Below are 19,746 nucleotides of genomic sequence, written 5' to 3'. Positions count from 1 at the left end.
ATCTTTTTTGGTGTGTCCTAGTTTTAGCCACTTCTTCATGTTCTTAAATATGTTTTCTTCAGAGGGCTATGTTGAATCCCAAACATATTTTTTCAGGATACTTCATCTTGCTTGTCCTCACAGAAAATTGCTGGAATCAGGCTTGTTTCCACAACACACACATTTCTAGAAGGTCCAGGAATGCAGGTTTCTCACTTAAAAGCTTCTACAACTGTGTGTGAGCAGTAATAAATGGTTGACACAAGCCTTTGGGGACAACTTTAAATGAGTGAACTGTTTCCTATTTCAGCAGTCTCGGGGATTTTTTTCCCAACTGCTTGGATGCGGTGTTATGAGCCTGACCCAATCCTTAGTGACATCTTGTCAGGCTGATTAATGTAGACTCCAGAGAATATCTGGAGCTTTTGCTGTATGATTGATTCATTTTGCCAATATAATTCACATTTCTGTGGTCTGAATAACAAACAAGTGATTTAATGAACCCCTCCCCAGCTTATTCTAAATGGCTTATCCTGATTGGAGCAAGGCATGCTTTTGGAAAGCTTAAATACTTGCTGTATTTTACATGCTGAAAATCCACTGAATTATACACTTCTCCCATAAATTCAAATTAGAAACACAAGGATGAATTTCCTTCTTTGTCCTACAAATAGACATCAGAAATTTTACTGGTATTACAGTTGTCACTTATTCCTAATTTTGCTGACCACTGCTTTTATTTTCTCACTGTGCTTCTTACCCTGGAATGTGTTTCTCCTGAAACCTATTTCTTTGCAGCATTTCCTATTTCTTATCTCAAAAGGTGACCTGCAAAAGGTGGAAAAAGATTTGTTATTCCTCAAGGTTGTTTTATCTCCTGTACCCCTGATGTTGATATTTTTGGGTGATGTCCCACCTTGTCTTGTGTTTGTGTTTATAACTCGTCCATAGGTGTTGCCTATCTTAATACCTGTGTCTTGGGAAATTCTCAGGAGAGCGAAAGAATCTATATCAGGAGGGTAGTACTCTACTAAAACAATGAGCCAAAACAACAGAAAGGAGAAATAAGCCATCCAGATACAAACAGAAATTGTGTTTGCCTATTGTTCAACAAGTCCTACAATCCCAGTTACGAGATCCTGATTCTGGATCTATAAAGAGTTCTTCAACAACCGTATTCAAGGAGGATGTGCATAAAAATGAATATGAAAGGAGGAAAACAACACTATTTATTTTTATATGTGTGAAACCATACTCAGCTTTTAGAGTTGTGCTATCTGCATCATAAAGAAATATGAAAGATAATGGAGATGATAAAAGCTTCCTCCATTTCTTCCTCTCTGTTGGCCCCTAGTCTCTTCTTCTTCCTTTTTTTTTTTTGTCAGGATCCATGTCATGCAGTTTGCTGGTGTCCCAAGCCTACCTATACACCTGCCTATCTCTAGTCCACTCTTAGTTTTGTTCATACTAATATCCTACCTGCCCTGTTATCATTCAAAACTTGGTAACTGAGTAGGGGAATTAAAGATCCTGATCAGGTTATGATCAGGTTTCTGAGGAATAACAGCTGCTTGCTTATTTGCTTTCTTTCCCAGCCCCCATCAGAGAAAGCTGAGAGAGGGTTCATTTGCACTTGCGTGAGACATTGCTTTTAAAAATCAGATAGTAGCATGCTAGCATCCACGCAGTTAGTCTGACATGACTTCAAACTATTGAGTGGATAATAGGTAGATTTTTTTTCTCTTAGGTTTTAAAGAAGAGCTTAGCACTTTATAAAGAGCCTTGTTTCTGATTTCAACTTATTGCTAAAGGTTTGTAGAAATGATAATTACAGTACCATCTCAATAATGACCTCCAGAATAATTTCTTGCTTCATTGCAGCTTAGGGGAGAGGAAGGCTTCTTCCTTCATTGCTGCTGCCCTGTGGTGTCTCCTACCTCTCTTCTTACAAGACTGCAATCAGATGTGACATTCGTTTCAGCAGTGGCTCTTTTTGCCTCAGTATCAGTGCAGATTTATGGCTGGTCATTGATGCAATGTATTTTCTGACTAGTCAGCTTAAGGTTATCTATCTGTGTTATGGGCAGTGTTGTGGGCAGGCCTAGCAAAGGAAATTTTCAAATCCAATAGCATGAAGGGGAAAAAAAAGGCTTACTGAATTACAGCTGCTTAGGATTATATAGATTTAAGACCTGTCTTAGTGCTGTAATGAGCACAGCAGTGAGGAAGCAAAAAGCAGCGTACAGAATCAGGAAGACATGCCTGAAAGGAAAAACCTTGGGACCATAGAGCTTTCCACAGAGACATGACATGTCATCACTGTTCTGGATGGACCCTGAGTTATTTTTCCTCTGAAAGATTAAGTAGTATTTGTGGTGCTTATTTTGGTTAAGTTTAACTAAGTAAGCTAAGTTGCTTAGTTTAATTTAAAAGTGGTTTAAGAAACACAGCTGGAGAGCATGACGTTATACATAACGGAGTTTGAAATTGTTCTGATGGTATGGCATGGCTCAACTCTTTGAGACTCAGCAGGGGCAGCCTTTTGCCTAGCAAAAGGGGGGAGAAAGAAAAGGGTACAAACATATTTGGTTCTCCAGGGTGAAACAGTGGACACTGGAGAAAGACTGGATACGCTAGATCATGACTATGCCTAACATATTTTTTGAGTATTTGGCAATAGTTGAGCCCATTTTAATATACCTTTTAAATAGACTGTATGGCTTTCAGTGAAGTTGTTTTATAACACAACAGTTGTGCAAATAGTTGGAAAATCAAGTCTTGTACTGTGGTTCTAGATTTTTTAATGGTTTTGCTGTTGTCGGTCTTCTCCCTCTCTCCCTCTTTTTGGCATGAAGCAAAAAACTCATTGTGATTTAGTTGCTGTGTAAGGTACTACTTAGGAAGGGACCTTTTAAAATTGTTTTCAGAGCATAGTCATTCAAATATAACAATAGAGATGGAAAATACATTTCAGCTGACAAATGACATGAGCTTTTATTTAACATTTTTTATTCAAAGGTAGTGAATTGGGAAGACCTGCTTAAATGAATCCATTCTTCTAACTTAGAATAGTGTGGTTTCATAAAAGAGATTCCTGTTCATTCTGGACTAATGTGTACCCATGTGAGCCTATGGCAAGAGCATAAAGAGCTCCATTTATGACTTCATGTGGACTTCCCACAGCATAGGGAGTACAAGCTGATGGCACTGCCATAGCTGCCACTGAGCTGCAACCTCGACACTATTTCTTTACAGAGGTTTCCTTTAATATATTTGCTCACAAAAAGATGCCTTGTGATGTTTCCAAATTGATTTAGGAGACACTGGCAGAGGGAAACATAAGGGTGTTTTATATTGAGGTTACCTGTGTTGTAGATGAGGGATCTTATATTTTTCCCATTTGCTAAGCAAAAAATTGAGGTTAAAAATCAGAAGAGCACAGGGACTTGGGAGAATCCAGGTTTGCTTTGGAGTTGTGTGCACCTTGTTTTTTACTGCTGCCTTTAATGAGCATAAATAAAATAAATCAATAAAGAAAGTCAGGGCTTGGGAGGAGCCTTATACTTTTCTTGTGCTAATCCCACTGAAATGAAAACTAACAAAAAATTAAGATGAAGATCTTGAAGGCACAAGGAAAGTTAATACACCTTTCTTTTTCAAATTTCAAAGTACTTCACTAAGGACTTTGCTTACCTTTCTGTTGGGTTACAAGGTGGGTATCTGAGATACAAAGTAAATACCTGTCCTGACCAGAATCATCCAGTATGACAGGTATGTAAGGAAGTATACTTCACTTTTAGTCAGGTCAGCTGTCTGCTAGAGGTCTTTCTAGAGACCATCTTTCTGTTTTTTTTTTTGTTTTTTTTTTTTTTCCTGTAGTTGTAACCACCTCTGGATTAGCAAGCCGGGAAGCTGACATTTTATTAGCTATGCTGCTTGCAATCTGAGAGCTGAATGAAAGTGTCACCTAATACATCCATTTGTATCTTGTTGGTGTCTAGCTCTTCCAACCCTGTTAGATTTGAATTAGACTTCTCAGTAGTGGAATGTTCCAAGGTTACATACCTCATATCTAGGAGTTCTTTGAGGAAGGTGTTCAATGTGTAACTTGTGAGTGTGAGATGACAACGGCTTCTTATAGGTCCTTTTGCCCTGTTGCTACATCAGGCTAGCCTGGGTATGTAGTGTCAGCTGGGACTGACCCATAGTTGTCATCTGCGTTCAGAATATTCTATCCATACATGGTTCAAGTCCTATACAATGGCCAATTGGCCAGTTGTGATTGGCCAGTTTTGGCTGTTGATTTTCGTGTCTGAGATAACCCGGAGCTCTTTCCACTCCTCCTCCTTTTAGCACTATCAAGCCCAGGAGTGTATCTACATGATTGACAAAAATAGTTGCTTCATTGAATCTGTGATACCTTGTACAAGAGTGTCGCAACAACTTCTCAAAGAGCAGAACTTGCCTTGCAAAATCTTTGCTATGAGTCAAAATGTGGCAGAAGAAAATAGCTCAGTTTGTCTCTAAATGGGAAGGTGGATATTTCAGATTTCAGAGTCATCAGAAAAAAAAGTCTGTATGAAAACAAACATGACTGATGGGGAAAAAAAAAAAAGAAATAACACTGGTTACAGTGAGATAGTCATGCCTGATACAAAACACAGGGTAGTAAGGTTTAAATTTTTGGTGCTCAGGGCAGAAAATATCTTTTTCTAGAATGGAAAATGCAGCTCCTCACAAGAGGGATTATGTGTCATCATTGTCACATAAAATAATATTGTCCTAATAATTATAATCTTTCTCTCAAAGAGTTGGAGCTGGAAATAGAAGAGTTGTTTTTTACTGATTTGCTTATTGGTCACAAATAGTTTCAGAATGATCTGACAGGCTGTTGCAGTCAGGTTTTGCTAGGCTTATGGGAAGATTGAAGGAAGTAAAGAGTTGATAGGTGGGCTCCAAAGAGAGGCCTAAAATTGACATGCCCTGGTACGTGGTATGTACCTGCTAGCCAAGAAGTTAGTCCTGGGAGGAGGCTTTAACTTTGATTATCTTATCCGCATATGCAAGTCTACCATTCCTTCTGGGACCCTGCAGTTAACCTTGTGGAGCACAGTGTGGACATATACTTATGTTGATATTTGCCTAAAGTGCTGTATCAGGATAATTCTCAGCGACCGAGGTTGTGTGTGATGAGATTCTGAATGAAGAGAGAGTAAAAGATGCTCCCAACAGCTGAGAGATGGATCTGAAATGGGTTAGGCAAACACAGGAAATACTTCTCCATATATTTTATAGATGGTGAGTTGGAATATGTAAATATATAATACAGTTAATGAATGATTTATGGAACAGCTGAGAATTGAACCCATGTCTCCTGAGGTATGATTAAAGTTCTCAACTGCAATATTGTTCTTACTTCTCTTAGGACCTCTAGATGATGATGGTCTTTGCAGGGTGTTAGAGATTTTTGAATTCAGTAATTCTGCGGACGGTTTTGAAGTGATGCTGAACCCCGAATGTACAGAATGTTTGTAGACTCTGCAGGAGTTAAATGACTCTTGAAAAAGGTGATTTATCTCTGTTACCCTTTTTCTGTTGTGTAAATGACAATGAACACAAAAAGGGGAGTAGTACTTTGTTCCAGAGCTTACATTTAAGATGCCGTGAAGAATACAGGTGGTCCCAGCTCATACTCTTCTTTCATTTTCCACTGAATGTTTCATGTACTCTTGGGGAGGTTTGTGCTGGGATGGAGAATCTCACGTAACTGGTGATTGCTGTGGTTAGTGCAGCTACTAGGGGGCTTATAAGGAAGATAGAAAGAGACATTTTACAAGGGCATGTAGTGATAGAACAAGGGTTAATGGTTTTAAACAGGAATAGGGTAGTTTTAGATTAGACAGTAGGAAGAAATACTTTACTGTGCGGGTGGTGAGGCACTGAAACAGGTTGTCCAGGAAAGTTGTGGATGCCCCATTCCTGTTAGTACTCAAGGTCAGGTTGGATGGGGCTTTGGGAACTTGCTGTAGTGGAAGGTGTCCCTGTCCATGGCAGGAGGGTTGAAACAGATGATCTTTAGTCCCTTCCAACCCAAGCCATTCTATACTTTGTCACTAATGAAAATGTTGCATAGCTTTTTAAGCAGCTTAGGTGGTCCAGCTTTCTGTGCTTTGTCCTCTGTCTTTGATAGCAAGGAGAAAAGGACACTTAGTGTCAGATTAATGTTGCTGCTTTAAGAAGAGTATTCTCTGATCAGAAAAATCTTGAGGAGAGAATCTTGGACTCTTCTCCAAACCACCTGCTTGCAAAATGGCTCTCTTAGAGCTACTGTTGAAATCTTGCTATTTGCATGCGATTTGGGGAACACCATAAACACATCTGCTCTTTATGTTAGTGCCCTAGAGTATAGTTACTTTTTATGATCCTAGTTTATGTAAAAATTAGCCCTGGAAAAGTGGAGTTTTCATTCAGTCATTCCCTGAAGAACTTGCTGTTCGTTTGCCTTTAAGGAACTAAATATAAAAAGTGGTTTGGCAAGTCAGTTTGTGTAAACCACAGCAACTGAGCTGCACGTGTCCCAGAAGTGAGGTAAGTGTAAGATCTCTTCCTTATTGGCTTGTCATGGCCCCAACACTTCCCCCTGCACCCCCTCACCTCTGCATACTTTTGAATGGCACTTCTGAGCACAAGTGATTTTAGAAACAGACCAGCCTGAGGAACAGAATAATTCTTTACATTGCACTACTTGTGCTAGACTGGGAGAGCTCAAAACATTTTTCTTAGTGTTCTTTTTATTCTTGAAGACCAATCCCCTGACAGAATGCACAGGTATTTTTTGACTGCTTAATGGAAGTAAGTTTTAAATTTTTTTTTTCATCTATATTCTACTTGAGGTGTTATCACTGCCTCTTAGCAGCTGAACATGACCACCCAGGAGTGTAATGCTTGTGGTGTGTCTTGGTGTAGTGAGCAGGAATGCAGAGAATGGAAAAGAGAGATGAGTTCTTACAAATACGGGTTTGGGGATGTGTTTGTCATTGTTTTTTGTTCCTTCTCACTATGTTTTGACTAAATTAAGCAATGAAGAGTCTCTTAAACTTATGAAAGAATTATCCAGCTCTATTAAACCCTTGCAGTACTGTGTATTCCTTTTGAGATGCTTGTTCCATCAACATTGGCCAGATTTGGTTTTGCTATGATGCCTTCTTGATCCAGACTAAATTCCTTCTCTTTGTATAGTACCCATTTTTTTGTTTTTAATTATGAAGTGAGTGTGCAAGCACTGAATGGATAGATAGATAGATAGATACAGGACACCTAATGGTGATGCCTTCTTTGACTGAATTAAAGTTCCATTTGAAACCAGTATAGGTGAATGGGAAGATTTTAACTGCAAATGATGATAACAATGTAGCAATTAGTATTGGAAAGATTTCAATATTGTCAAATATCATGATTTTTGTATCTCCAATAATTCAAGAGTTATCTTAAACTCTTGATCACGGAGCCATGTGGTTATTCAAAATACTAGCTGAAAAGAAAACAAACCAGAAAACTAGGCAGAGCATAAGCCCTGGCAGTTTGTGAGAAAAGCTCTAAAACATGAGTTGAAAGGCATAAGCGGAAAAAGAAAGAAAAATAATCTAGAATATATTACTGACAAAAAAATACCTGCCTTTTTAATGGAAAAAAAAAAAACTCTTAAACATGGATTTTGAGGGACCAGACTTGTTAATTGTTACCATCAACAAAGGAAGCGAGGAAAAGAAAGGTCAAGGGTGCATCTGGAAAGGAAGTAGTCAAGCAGTTGTAATAGAAGGAATTGGAATGAAGTTAGTTGGAAGTGAAAAAAGAGGTAGTCAGTCAATGGAAGGAATTACTGTTACGCTCAGCTCTTTGTATTTTCAGTGGGAGTTGAGTGATGACTCAGCACCTTGCTGTCTTATGCTCGAATGGACCCATTTATTGAGGGAGCTGAAAGGGATGTTCAGAGTGGGGGAGTTAATTCAAAAATGTGAGTTAAGAACTCTAGAGAACAGTGAAATTGTTCCTGGCTGTAATGGTGAGGAGTGAGTTTTAGATATGGAATAGTTAGCAAAGCAATATTTTCTAAAGCAAATTTTGTCAAGGTACTATAGCAATCTCCTGAAAAACTTCCTAAGAGACTCCCTACTGAAGGGAACAAAAAGCCCAATATGTAGACCAGACCCCCTTCACAGGGAGGCCTGCTGCCTCCATGGGGCCCAGGTTAGGTATGTGAAGAGAAAGCATCCTACCCTGGTTCTGCCCTTGGATTTCTACTGCTGTTGATTTTTCAGGTAGGCGGTGTTGAAGCTCCAAGAAGAAGTCCAAGGGCAATCAAAAGAGCCTTCAGAGCCTTGGAACAACTAGATAAGGGATCAAGAGCACAAATAGTGTTTTCCCCTATCCCTCTAGTTACAGGGAATGACAAGGTGAAAAACAGGAAGAGCCAGTAAATCAGGCTCTGAGCCCGGTGTAACTGGCAGAACTTCGGGTTTTTTGGTCAAGGTGTGGTGGTTTTACCAAGCTGAGCAGCTGAGCTCCATCACAACTGTTCTCTCACCCCCCCTACTCAAAGGGAAAGGGGGAGAAAATATTATGAAAAGGGCTTAAGGGTTGAGATAAGGACAGGAAGATCACTTAACAATGATCGTCATGGGCAAAACAGACTCAGCATAGTGAGATTAGAGCAATTTATTACCTATTACTAACAAGCTAGAGAAGTGAGAAACACACACACACACACACACACACACAAAAACACTCTAAAAATGCCTTCCCCTCATCCACCCTCTTCCACCTCCTCCTCCCAAGTTGTGCAGGGGAATGGGGGTTGTGGTAACACTTCATCTCTGCTGCTCCTTCATGGTCACTCTCTTCCCCTGCTCCAATGTGGGGTCCCTCCCATGGGATGCCGTCCTTCCCGAACTGGTCATGTGTGGGCTTCCCACAGGCAGCAGCTCTTCAAGAACTGCTCCAATATGGGTCTGTACCACAGGGTCTATCCATCAGGAGCAAACTGCTCCAGCACGGGTCCCCCATGGGCGGCAGCTCTTGCCAGGTCACCTGCTCCTGCATGGTCTCCTCTCCACAGCCTACAGGTCTGGCCTGTAACCTGCTCTGGTGGGGGCTCCCCACAAGCTGCATCCTCCTCCAGGCCACATCTATCTGCTCATGGAGATCTGCTCCACAGTGGTACACCATGGGCTGCAGGGGGACAGCCTGCTCCACCATGGTCCTCTCCACAGGCTCCAGGGGAACTTTAGCTCTGGTGCCTGGAGCATCTCCTTCTCCTTCTTCTTCACTGACCTTGGTGTCTGCAGGGCTGGTTCTCACTTTTTGCTCTCCCAGCTCCTGTTGCACAGATTTATTTTCCCTTTCTTAAATCTGCTCTCTCAGATGTCTTTTGCAACCTAAATGATTCTATGATTCTAAGTTGTATTAGTTCTTCTGTGAGTTGAAATTCCAGTGCTGGTTTCATGTGGAGCTTTTGGAGGGAAAAATTTTGCCTTCTTATCCATTAGAACAACGTTTTGCCTATCACATGTACTACTGGTCACGAATAAACAGTAATGCCATTAAAGTAGAATTGATTTTCTCCTCTGCCCTGTACAACAAAATGTCTTAGAGAAAAGCGTCATAGACTGGTTTTGATTTTTAAACAAAACATCTACTGTGCTGTTTTACTTTTGAGATTTGTTTCACAAAAAGAGCAAATGCATAGTTGGCACCTCCCATGCTATTGGAGAAGTAGTGCTTATCTGTCATGTACATGTTAGCTTCTTGAAGTCTCTAAACAGATTGAATTTTAAATACTTTCTGAATATTTTTGTGGGGTTTTATGTTCAGCTGTATCATAAGCTTTTTTAACAGCTGTCTCTGTATTCACCTTTGAGTACAGCTGAATTGACAGGGAGATAAAAATTTGTTGCAAGCCACAGCTGCTCATTGTATACTTTCCTAAATAAGATGTACCTGTTACTGCTCTCTCTGGAAGACTCTATCATAAGGAAAGAGGCCAATTGCCCAGTATCTAAGTCTTATACTTTAGGATAGCTGTTTTGTCGTTCTGAATACTGTAAGGTTATCCAGTACATGGGGGTTTAATCCTGTGGCTAGAAGGAGACTGCTGGGTAATCCAGTCACCAGCTACAGAAGGGAGCAAGCCAACACATTTGGGGGACTGCTGAATCTGACATCTGGAAGTTACATGATACTGCTACACACAAAGCCACACGTATTGTGCGTTAGAGCAGTGGGCTCTGGACAGCTGCAGTTGTTTTGTTTTGTGCTCTTCTACCTGTGAGATGGGTCTCAGTCCCTGTTTCATGCCCTCATCTCGCCCCCCCTCCCCCCCTTTTGTAAGACTTTTGTAAGTCTTCTGTGTTCCAATAAGGTCAGAAGATGTAATTTTGCTGGTAGTAGGGCTGCAAAACTCGGTCACTGGCTTTTCTGCAGCAAGGGGTGTTGTTTCAAAGCTAATAGTGAACCAGGAAAGGAATGAACTTTTCCCTAAGTGTTTTAGGAATTTATTCCCATAGAATTTGCTTTTGTTTATGCTCATTTATGAGAGCTATGATATAAGACCAGAGAAGGCTTTTTTTAATCATATGTTTTTATAACAGCTATTGTATAACCCCCCCCTGCTGTTTGTGATGTATGCCCCTGCTGTGTGTGATGTATGCACAGAGAAGAGTCAAACCCATGTATGTGCTGGAATTCAAATGTTTGATGGTCCCTCAGCTAACATTTCACATGTCTAAAATTAATGTTTCCTGGTGTTTAAACAGCTTCAGAGGAGGAATGGCTTTTAGACAATTTCAGTTTCTTATTTTTCAGTCAAAATAAGAACTGATTTGAGTCAGTCTATTCATCTATCTCAGGTGCTTGTGCACTAGAGTTTGGAAAACTGTTGATTAACAAGGTGTTGCTGGGGAAAGAAATGCCAATTCCCTTCTGTTCGTCTGTATTTAAGCCTTCAGCATCAATGAAAAGTTAACTGTTGTTAACTGTAATCTGCCTTAGGGTTGGCAGATTGTGGCTGCAGAACAGAGGAGTTAGGGTTCTTTAAAGCAAGCCTCCTGCACTTATCTATCCAACTCTACACTCTGACAGTGAGGACTGCTTGAGTTGGTCTCTGTGTCTGTTCATATAATCAGCACTGTCAGGGGATGTTGAAAAAGCTGTCGGTTGCTGTAAATAACATGAAGAGTAGGATGGGCACGTAGATCCTTTCCTTTTTGCTAGTAATTTTTTCAGTCTGTTTCAAATTGTTGACCTAGATAAAGTGAAAGATGGAATTATCTCTTGACCAGCCTGTGATCCCTGGATCCATCTGGTTCTTTCTGGTCCTACATGTTTGGATTGATAGTTTAAATCCTGAAAGAATGGATAGTGCCTTGGTTTTACAGCTACATGCATTATACAGTCTATTGACTATCTTTTGATAACTGTATCGCTCAAGTGAAGGGTTTGTGAGTAGTTTCATTTGCAATGCCTCAGTTGCTAGTGAGTTTGCAACTTTCCAGACAACATTTTAAAAGACTAGTCAGTTTCCTACCGAGAGCTAGGAATAGATAGATGAAAAAATTAGAGCTAGCATTACAAAAATGCTTATAACAATTTTTGATAGTGCTTGCTAACTCTGTGTGTGTGTGCATGTACACACATTTGTACGTGAGTGATGTTTGTGGAAGAAAGAAGACAGGGAAGAAGGGCTCTGAAGTTACATAAGTTTCCCAGCTAGCACCTGCTTTAACTTTCCTATAACTGTCTCTTACAGGTTTATTACTTAAGTAAAGCTTAACAGACCCCAGAAAATCTCCCATTGTATTAGTCACTAGCAATGAATGCAAAGAAGACAGCCCTTGCCCCATGAAGACTGTAGTGAAGAAATTTTATTTAGTGCAATCATTGATACCCAGCTAAAAAGTAAAATTAAGGGCAAGTAGTATTAAGTAGCAAGTTCACTGGTATGTGTTAGGTTCTCAGTGCTCCAAGTCTTGGTTGGTGACAGTCAATCTACCTCGAGGAAGTTGGCTGCCACTTTTGTGAGAGCTTTTAAAAGAGGACTGAGCATCTATCTTTACATTTTAAGTGTTAAGTTGATCCCATGGTAGTTTGGCTGGCAAAGAAGAAAGCTATGTTTGGGAGATAAAGCTGTCAATGAATTCTTAGGTGAACCATGCATATTCAAAACTTGGCAAAGGAGTTTTTATAGCTGAAGTGGTGCAATGGTGTATTTGGTAGCGATGCGTTGCAGGTGAGTGTGGAAAGACGGGAGGCACCTTTTTAAAGAAATGTGTCACCTAATGGCTGCTGAGTTGTGGTGGCATTGCTTTTTCCAGAAGCAATTCTTTACAAAAAATTGTAACCATCATCCAATACTGAGGGGTAGAAGTAACTTTCTTGCTTTTGTATTTAGAGTTGTTTTATTTGCCCATGTTGACACACCAGTTACTTCTACATTGAGAGTTAGGTTTTAATTAATGTGAAAATTAAGTATCTTGCAGTCATTGTGTGGTTAGAGTGCAGCAGCAGCAACTCCTTATTCTGGTATAAAAGGATAGTCATATGAAATGTGGTTTGGGGGTGGGGGGGAGAGGAGGAGGGAGGGGTAAGGATGGATCTTGACTCCTTCTTCATTTCTGGGGGACAGCAAAGGCTACCAAAAGCTTTCCATGACACTTTGCCAGGCCTATTGAAGAAGATAGTCCCTCTCTCTCCAGAATACCTGATAACATTTCAAGACTCCCCTTTTGGGAATCAGAAAGCAACTCTATGTATTCTTCCCTCAGAGCAGGGGTTTGGCTGATCAGATTCATCTGCCTCAGGCCATGGCTGTGCTGCTGGCAGCCTGCACTGCCCAGAGCATTTCTGCAAGCTTTCAGTGCCTGTGAAGTCCAGAAAGATCCTGTGTGGTGCTTGGGTTCTGTTCAGCAGTGTATCTCAGGAACAAGGCAATTGTTGACGCCTGTTATGGATAAGGCAAAATCATCTCTGTGGTGGTTTTACCAAGCTGGGCAGCTGAGCTTCATCACAACTGTTCTCTCACTCCCCCTAGTCAAAAGGAAAGGGGGAGAAAATATGATGCGAAGGGCTCAAGGGTTGAGATAAGGACAGGAAGATCACTCAACAATGATCGTCATGGGCAAAACAGACTCAGCATAGTGAGATTAGAGCAATTTATTACCTATTACTAACAAGCTAGAGAAGTGAGAAACAAAAACAAAACTAAAAAACTAAAAACACCTTTCCCCCCATCCACAGAGGAATGCAGGTTGTGGTGAATCCATAATGCTTTGTCTCCACTGCTCCTTCATGGTCACTCTCTTCCCCTGCTCCAATGTGGGGTCCCTCCCATGGGATGCCGTCCTTCCCGAACTGGTCATGTGTGGGCTTCCCACAGGCAGCAGCTCTTCAAGAACTGCTCCAATATGGGTCTGTACCATGGGGTCCATCTATCAGGAGCAAACTGCTCCAACCTGGGTCCCCCGCAGGTGACAGCTCCCCCCAGACCCCTGCTCCTGCGTGGGCTCCTCTCCACGGGCTGCAGCTCCGACCCGGGGCCTGCTCCTGCGGGGGCTGTCCATGGGCCGCAGCCTCCTCCAGGCCACCTCCACCTGCTCCACCGGGGGCTCCTCCATGGGCTGCAGCATGGAGATCTGCTCCATGTGGGACCCATGGGCTGCAGGGGGACAGCCTGCTTCACCAGGGGCCTCTCCACAGGCCGCAGGGGAACTGCTGCTGCATGCCTGGAGCACGTCCTGCCCTCCTTCTGTACTGACCTTGGTGTCTGCAGGGCTGGTTCTCACTGCTTGCTCTCCCAGCTGCTGTTGCATAGCAGATTTATTTCTTCTTTCTTCAATCTGCTCTCTCAGAGGCACAACCAACATTGCTCATTGCCTTGGCTCTGGCCAGGAGTGAGTTCCTTCCGGAGTCGGCTGAAACTGGCCGTCATCAAACATGGGGCAGCTTCTGGATTCTTCTCACAGAGGCCACCCGTGCAGCTCCCTGCTTCCTAAACCTTGACACATAAACCCAATACAATCTCTTAGAGCTGTCATCAGGGAGGTGATTTTCCCTTTTACTCTGCTCTAGTGAGAACCCACCTGGAGTACTGCATTCAGCTCTGGGACCACCAGCACAAGAAAGACATGGACCTGTTGGAGCAAGTCCAGAGGAGGGCCACAAGGATGATCAGAGGACTGGAGCACCTCTCCTGCGAAGAGCAAATGAGACAGCTCGGGATTGTTTAGTCTAGAGAAGAGAGGGCTCTGGGGAAATTGTACAGCAGCCTTCCAGTAATTAAAGGGAGCCTACACAAAAGACGGGGAGAGACTCTTTATCAGGGAATGTAGTGATAGGACAAAGAGTATGGTTTTAAACTGAAAGAGGGTAGGTTTAGATTAGATATTAGGAAGAAACTCAGCCTAAAGAAGAGAAGGCTCTGGGGTGACCTCGTTGCGGCTTTTCAGTACTTAAAGGGGGCTTATAAAAAAGACGGAGAGTAACTTTTTTTTACCAATCAGATAATGTCAGGATGAGGGGGAATGACTTTAAACTAAAAGAGAGGAGATTTAGATTAGAGGTTAGGAGGAAATTCTTCACTCAGAGGGTGGTGAGGCAATGGAACAGGTTGCCCAGAGAAGCTGTGGATGCCCCATCCCTGGAGGTGTTCAAGACCTGCTTAGATGAGGCCCTGAGCAACCTGATCTAGTGGTGGCATCACTGCCTATGGCAGGAGGGTTGGAACTAGATGATCTTTGATGTCCCTTCAAACCCAAAACATTCTATGATTTTGGAAGCTGGCAGGTCTGAAAATAAGCCTTTCATTTGTGTGCTGGACATGTTTGCTCTGGTATAGATAAAACGTGACAGTGTGTGATTTTAACCTGTCTTTTTTTTTTTTTTTTTTTTACTTTGTTGCCTATTTCTCACTTGTATGTAAGCATCACACATTTAGCCATAAAAATCTCTCCTGTCTTCTGAGCAAGAAACTATCAAATATAATGTATTTCTCTCATTTCATTAGTTTGACAGTGCACCAGAGACTTAATATGTGCTGTTAAAGTGTTTCATTATGTTATACAGAGAGATTCATCTTATCAAATCTGCTTTCATGTATTTATCACTTGCTCCTTCAACATTCTGCTCTTATGTCATATTTTCATGGCACAGTGTTGGGAAGTTTTAATACCATTTCCACTGTAAAGCCGTATGCGAAAGCCTTGTAATGTCAAGCAAATGTCTTTCCTGTGTTTGTACTTCTTAATGTTGCAGAAGGAAAAACATTAAAGTCATCTTCAGTTCTGTGTATATTGATTAATAGTGAGGAACTAGGCAATAAAGTTATATCACTCAGCGATTTTCTTCCTGTGTGACTGCCATGATACACAGTGTAATGGGTGATAAAGTCTGCAGTTATAACACATAGAAATCTGAAGACAGATCTCCATACGTATTCTCTATTAATTTTCATGTTTGGCTTAAGTAATGACTTTAACTGTTAGTTTTATAATGCTGCTGTGTTGCTTGCAAATTGGAGATGTTGTTAGGTGAAGTCTGCTTTTAAATCAATGCAGAGTAATTTCAGTATGCTCATAGTTTAAAGATGTTATCAAGAGAAATGTATAGTAGTAGTACTTGGCACAAACAAGCAATTACAGCTGAATTCCATGTCTTTTGCAAGCTAATTTGAAGATATTTTTACAGTATAGTTCCTTAGACTTTTAAAGTTGGTTACTATGGGAAAAAAAAAGAATGAAAAACCTCAGACGACTATCTTGAATAACTATGTTGCACCAGCATTCTGTTTGGAACGGGTATGCTGCTTATCTGTCCTCTGGATGAAGTTTTTCAGATGCCTGTCTCCAAGTATCTCATGTCTCATTTTCTTGAAAGTATAAAACCTTTGGTCATGGTGAAACTTCTTGGTATATTATGTTTTTTTATTCTGTATTTGTATTTTGTGGTGACTTTACTGTTTATCCCTGTCTTTCTCATATCAGCCACTTTTACAACAATATTATGGACAAGTATGGACATGTATTTTGTATATCTACATTAACATATTCACAAACTCTCCTGAGAATTGGCATGTTGGTTACTAACATAGCAAGTTTCTCAGTCTAACGGAGAGTGTATGCTCCTCCTGTAATAAACAAAGTAATTGCAGTTTGTTTTTTGTGATTCTCAGCAATGATCGGTAAATTGATTTGATATATGTACTTCAAGTATTTTCCATTAAAGGGCTTTTTGATTGCATAATTTTCATGTTTGAGAAAGTGTCAAGTAACAAGCAATGAGAATGTTCTATTTCCTTTTTTTCTTAAGATACTTATGGATCTTCTGCAGGTAGAGAAGAATAGTAAGTAATGGTAATTACAAATCCCCAGAGACAGTTGAAGGTGCTGAGTGGTTGGAGATTGCATCTGAATTGTATTGTTACATTTACCTGGCAAGGCTTAAAGTTGACTAAGTCCCTAAGACAATTTGTATTTCTTGTCATATTTCTGATAGGAAAGAACAGACAAAGAAGTGGTGCAAGTGGAATTTCACTTGTAATCTCCTGCCAGATATTAATTAAAGGTATAAGGGATGTGTTTGAGAGTAGTCATGAAAGCATTAAGTAGACTGCAGCTTAGACAAAAAGATCCATGTTCACAGTTGATGTCATATAATGGCCTGACATTCTCTGATGCATGACAGACAAATAGTGACAGCTGTCATAGAGCATTTAATTTTAGGTTTGGCCTGATTCCAAAATCAAATTGCCCAGCTACACTCCTCTGCTATGCTGAAATGCTAAAAACTGAATTAACTCTATGAATTATTTTCTCGGTTTGGCTGTACAGAAGTGTGTGCGTGTATGTGTATGATGACTTTAATATTAGATTGAAGTTACACGCACAACGTATATTGTTTTGCTATAAAGATAAAGGAACATTCTCTGTAGATGAATAGAAAGTTAAGAATATGAATGCGAAATGTATAGGGATAGAGCTAGGTCAGGATGTCACCATTTTACTACTTTTTCATTTTGTTTTTCCTATATTAGAATTTCTCTCTCCAGTCTCATGCAGTCAGAGTAGCTTGTTACTACCAGTGTTGAATGATGCCAGAAAGTGTAAAAATGTCATTAATGTTGTGTGTTAATGCTTGACAGGGAGAAAAAAAAAAAAAAAAGGGTTCTGTCTTGATCTGAGAAAAAAAAATCCATTATTGCTATTTTACACTTCAAGTAATTGCCACTTTTCTTGCAGCACTGTTTCTTGGCTCCGATGTTCTCTCCAGGGGTGAAAAGCTGCTCAGAAGTTCAGGTTGACAATATCTTCAATTCAGATGCACATTAATAATGATATTTTACTATAATTTTGCAGTTCTCTAGAGCCTTTCATCATAGAATTTCAGCATGCTTACTTTAAGAATATTTAGGATTTAGAATGAGTGGCTTCTTCTGTCTGAGGATTACAAGCTCTTTAGAAATAAGAAAGATAGGGTGCAGAATTGAAATGATGTGGCCAGGGTCACACAGCAAGTTGATGACCATCAAATATCAACACCAGAGATGGGTGCTAGAGTTGGCAGTTAGTGGTAGGCATTAGAACTAAATCCAGAAGCTGAGAATGTAAGTACCAAATTGAAGCTAACTTGCTGTAAGTTTTATATAATTTTGATAAAGTTATGATACTTTTGATAAAGTAAATTCCAATTATTTTAATTAGGAAACACAATGAGTCTGTCACTGTAGAAGGGGAAGATGGAGGATATATCAAGTTCATGTGAGTATGCAGTGAGTGCAGGCAGTCACGTTTGTGAAGGAAGGAACTATAGCACTCTACCTACATCACAAGCATGGTATTTTTCTGTTTTGCAGCCTTTCAAAGTTTGCTGGGGAGTGTCGGTAAAGTGGTAGTAGTGATCCACCTGTGCATCAAAGATGTGTGGAGTTCCATGAGAAATTAAAGGATTATGCACATTCTTTAGTTAAAAGATGCACGTAGGGAAAAGAAAGTGCTTTTATCATTTAGATGAGTTCATGTATGAGAAAGTAGGCAGAAAAAGGATGCAAATACTGGTGAAAACTCATTTCATCCTAACTCTGTTACCATTTAAGATATGGCAGGAAGGCTTGTACAGCTTGGATTGTAGACGTTTTATAGACTGAGAGAGGAAATAAAGAATTGCATGTAGACATATGCTTTGACCTTGACTACTGGGATATGTGGATTAAATGCTTTATGTAGAAAAATTGGAGAGAAAAATTGGAGATCCTTTATGACTCGTGTCTGTTCTAGATGCTTAAAAAAGGGAAGGCAAATGTGAATAGTTGCTACAGTTGAAATGAATAACCTGGGGCCCTTGGGAGACTAACAATCCAGAGATTTTGTGGGGGAAAATATGCAACGAAGCAAATGCCCTCAATAAATTTCAAAAAAAATCTGTGAAGAATAACTTCTTGTCATACCAGGTGGTGGAATCTGACTGTCTCATATCACACCATGGTAGGCTGAGCTGATCTTGCAATCTGTGCTGGAGCTGGGTGTTTCAAGGAGTAGACTGGGTGATCCTACAGGGAGACTGTTGAAGGATATGATGCTGGCAATCAGCAGATGGTGCTCTGGGTTTTCATTCAGAAATGGATAAATTTGCTGTACTTCAAAAAGGTACAAGCGTCTGCTGAAAGGTTTGCTGGAACAATGTATTGGTTTTGTGTACAGCTGCCATATTTTCAAGCTAAATCTTTACTGTCATCTCCACATCATGAAGTCTTTTTTTTTTTTTTAATCTGTGTAGCTTTCACTCAGGGGATTTGTGTATGTTCATAGCCTTTAAGCCCTCTCTGGCACACAAAAGACTCAAAGAATAATACCAGGTTCTAATCTCAGCTTTCCCAGTTGTCACCAGTTTTCTTAACCATAGATATTTGAATTGTGATGCTGATTTATAATTATTAGGAAGAGTTGTCTGTTTGACTTACTGGCTGGTTATGTTACTGTCAAGGGTGTGAAAGGATCTCATGTTGATTCTGCTATGATGTAGCTTCTGCATATGCTGATTTTTGTTTGGTATGAAATGGCTGTCCTGATGGTTTTCTGACATTAGGCATTAATATTTTTAGCAAGATGGTCTGTCTGATGGGCGAAAGGAGGAGACATTTAGCTACTGATTGGTTGTGTCTTCCTTGGGGTAGCCTGAACTACATCATTCCCAACCCTGATGCTGCTTCAAACTCATTAAATGTTCTTCTGATCATTAATAAACTACCTTGAAAGAAATGATGCACTGAGGAAGTACTGCTTACAGCTAGCCTTTCTGTATGAAGCCAAAAGCTTTCAGATTTTTAAATCTCATTCTGATCTCTTCATCTTCCAATTTATATTAGGCAGTTTGCTTGGTGCTGTTTCTGCAGTCCTTTGATGACAAATGTGGTATGGACAGGGTGAGCCTACTTCAGGCACATTCTCAGGCTGATGGGATAAGAACTCAGGACAGAAAAACACCACGCTTGTTCAGGCAGGCAACATTTGATATTTGCTTGGTGCAGAAAACTCTCATCCAGTGCCCTGCCCTCCACACGTCTAAGTCACAAAACACTCCGGTAGATTGAAGCAAACTAAATTTCTGTTGTACAAAAGATGAAAGGCATAAAAAAGCTGTCAAAAGCTGCAGGAAAGCACTAGAGTCCCACATATGTTCAGTAGTATGGACATTATCTTTGGTCAGAAGTGACCCGTATGGTCC

General features: G+C 40.5%; 1 protein-coding gene across 6 annotated transcripts in view; it reads left to right on the top strand.

The window, feature by feature from the left end:
- Positions 1-19,746, top strand: part of TSPAN9 (tetraspanin 9) — a 182,311-nt gene that overhangs the window by 97,041 nt on the left and 65,524 nt on the right. The gene's annotated exons all lie outside the window — the stretch shown is intronic.

The sequence above is a fragment of the Cygnus atratus genome, chromosome 1, assembly GCF_013377495.2.
Source record: "Cygnus atratus isolate AKBS03 ecotype Queensland, Australia chromosome 1, CAtr_DNAZoo_HiC_assembly, whole genome shotgun sequence".
In the NCBI taxonomy this organism is placed as follows: domain Eukaryota; kingdom Metazoa; phylum Chordata; class Aves; order Anseriformes; family Anatidae; genus Cygnus; species Cygnus atratus.
The sequence above is the reverse complement of the archived record's forward strand: the minus strand, read 5'-3'. Positions and strand labels throughout refer to the sequence as shown.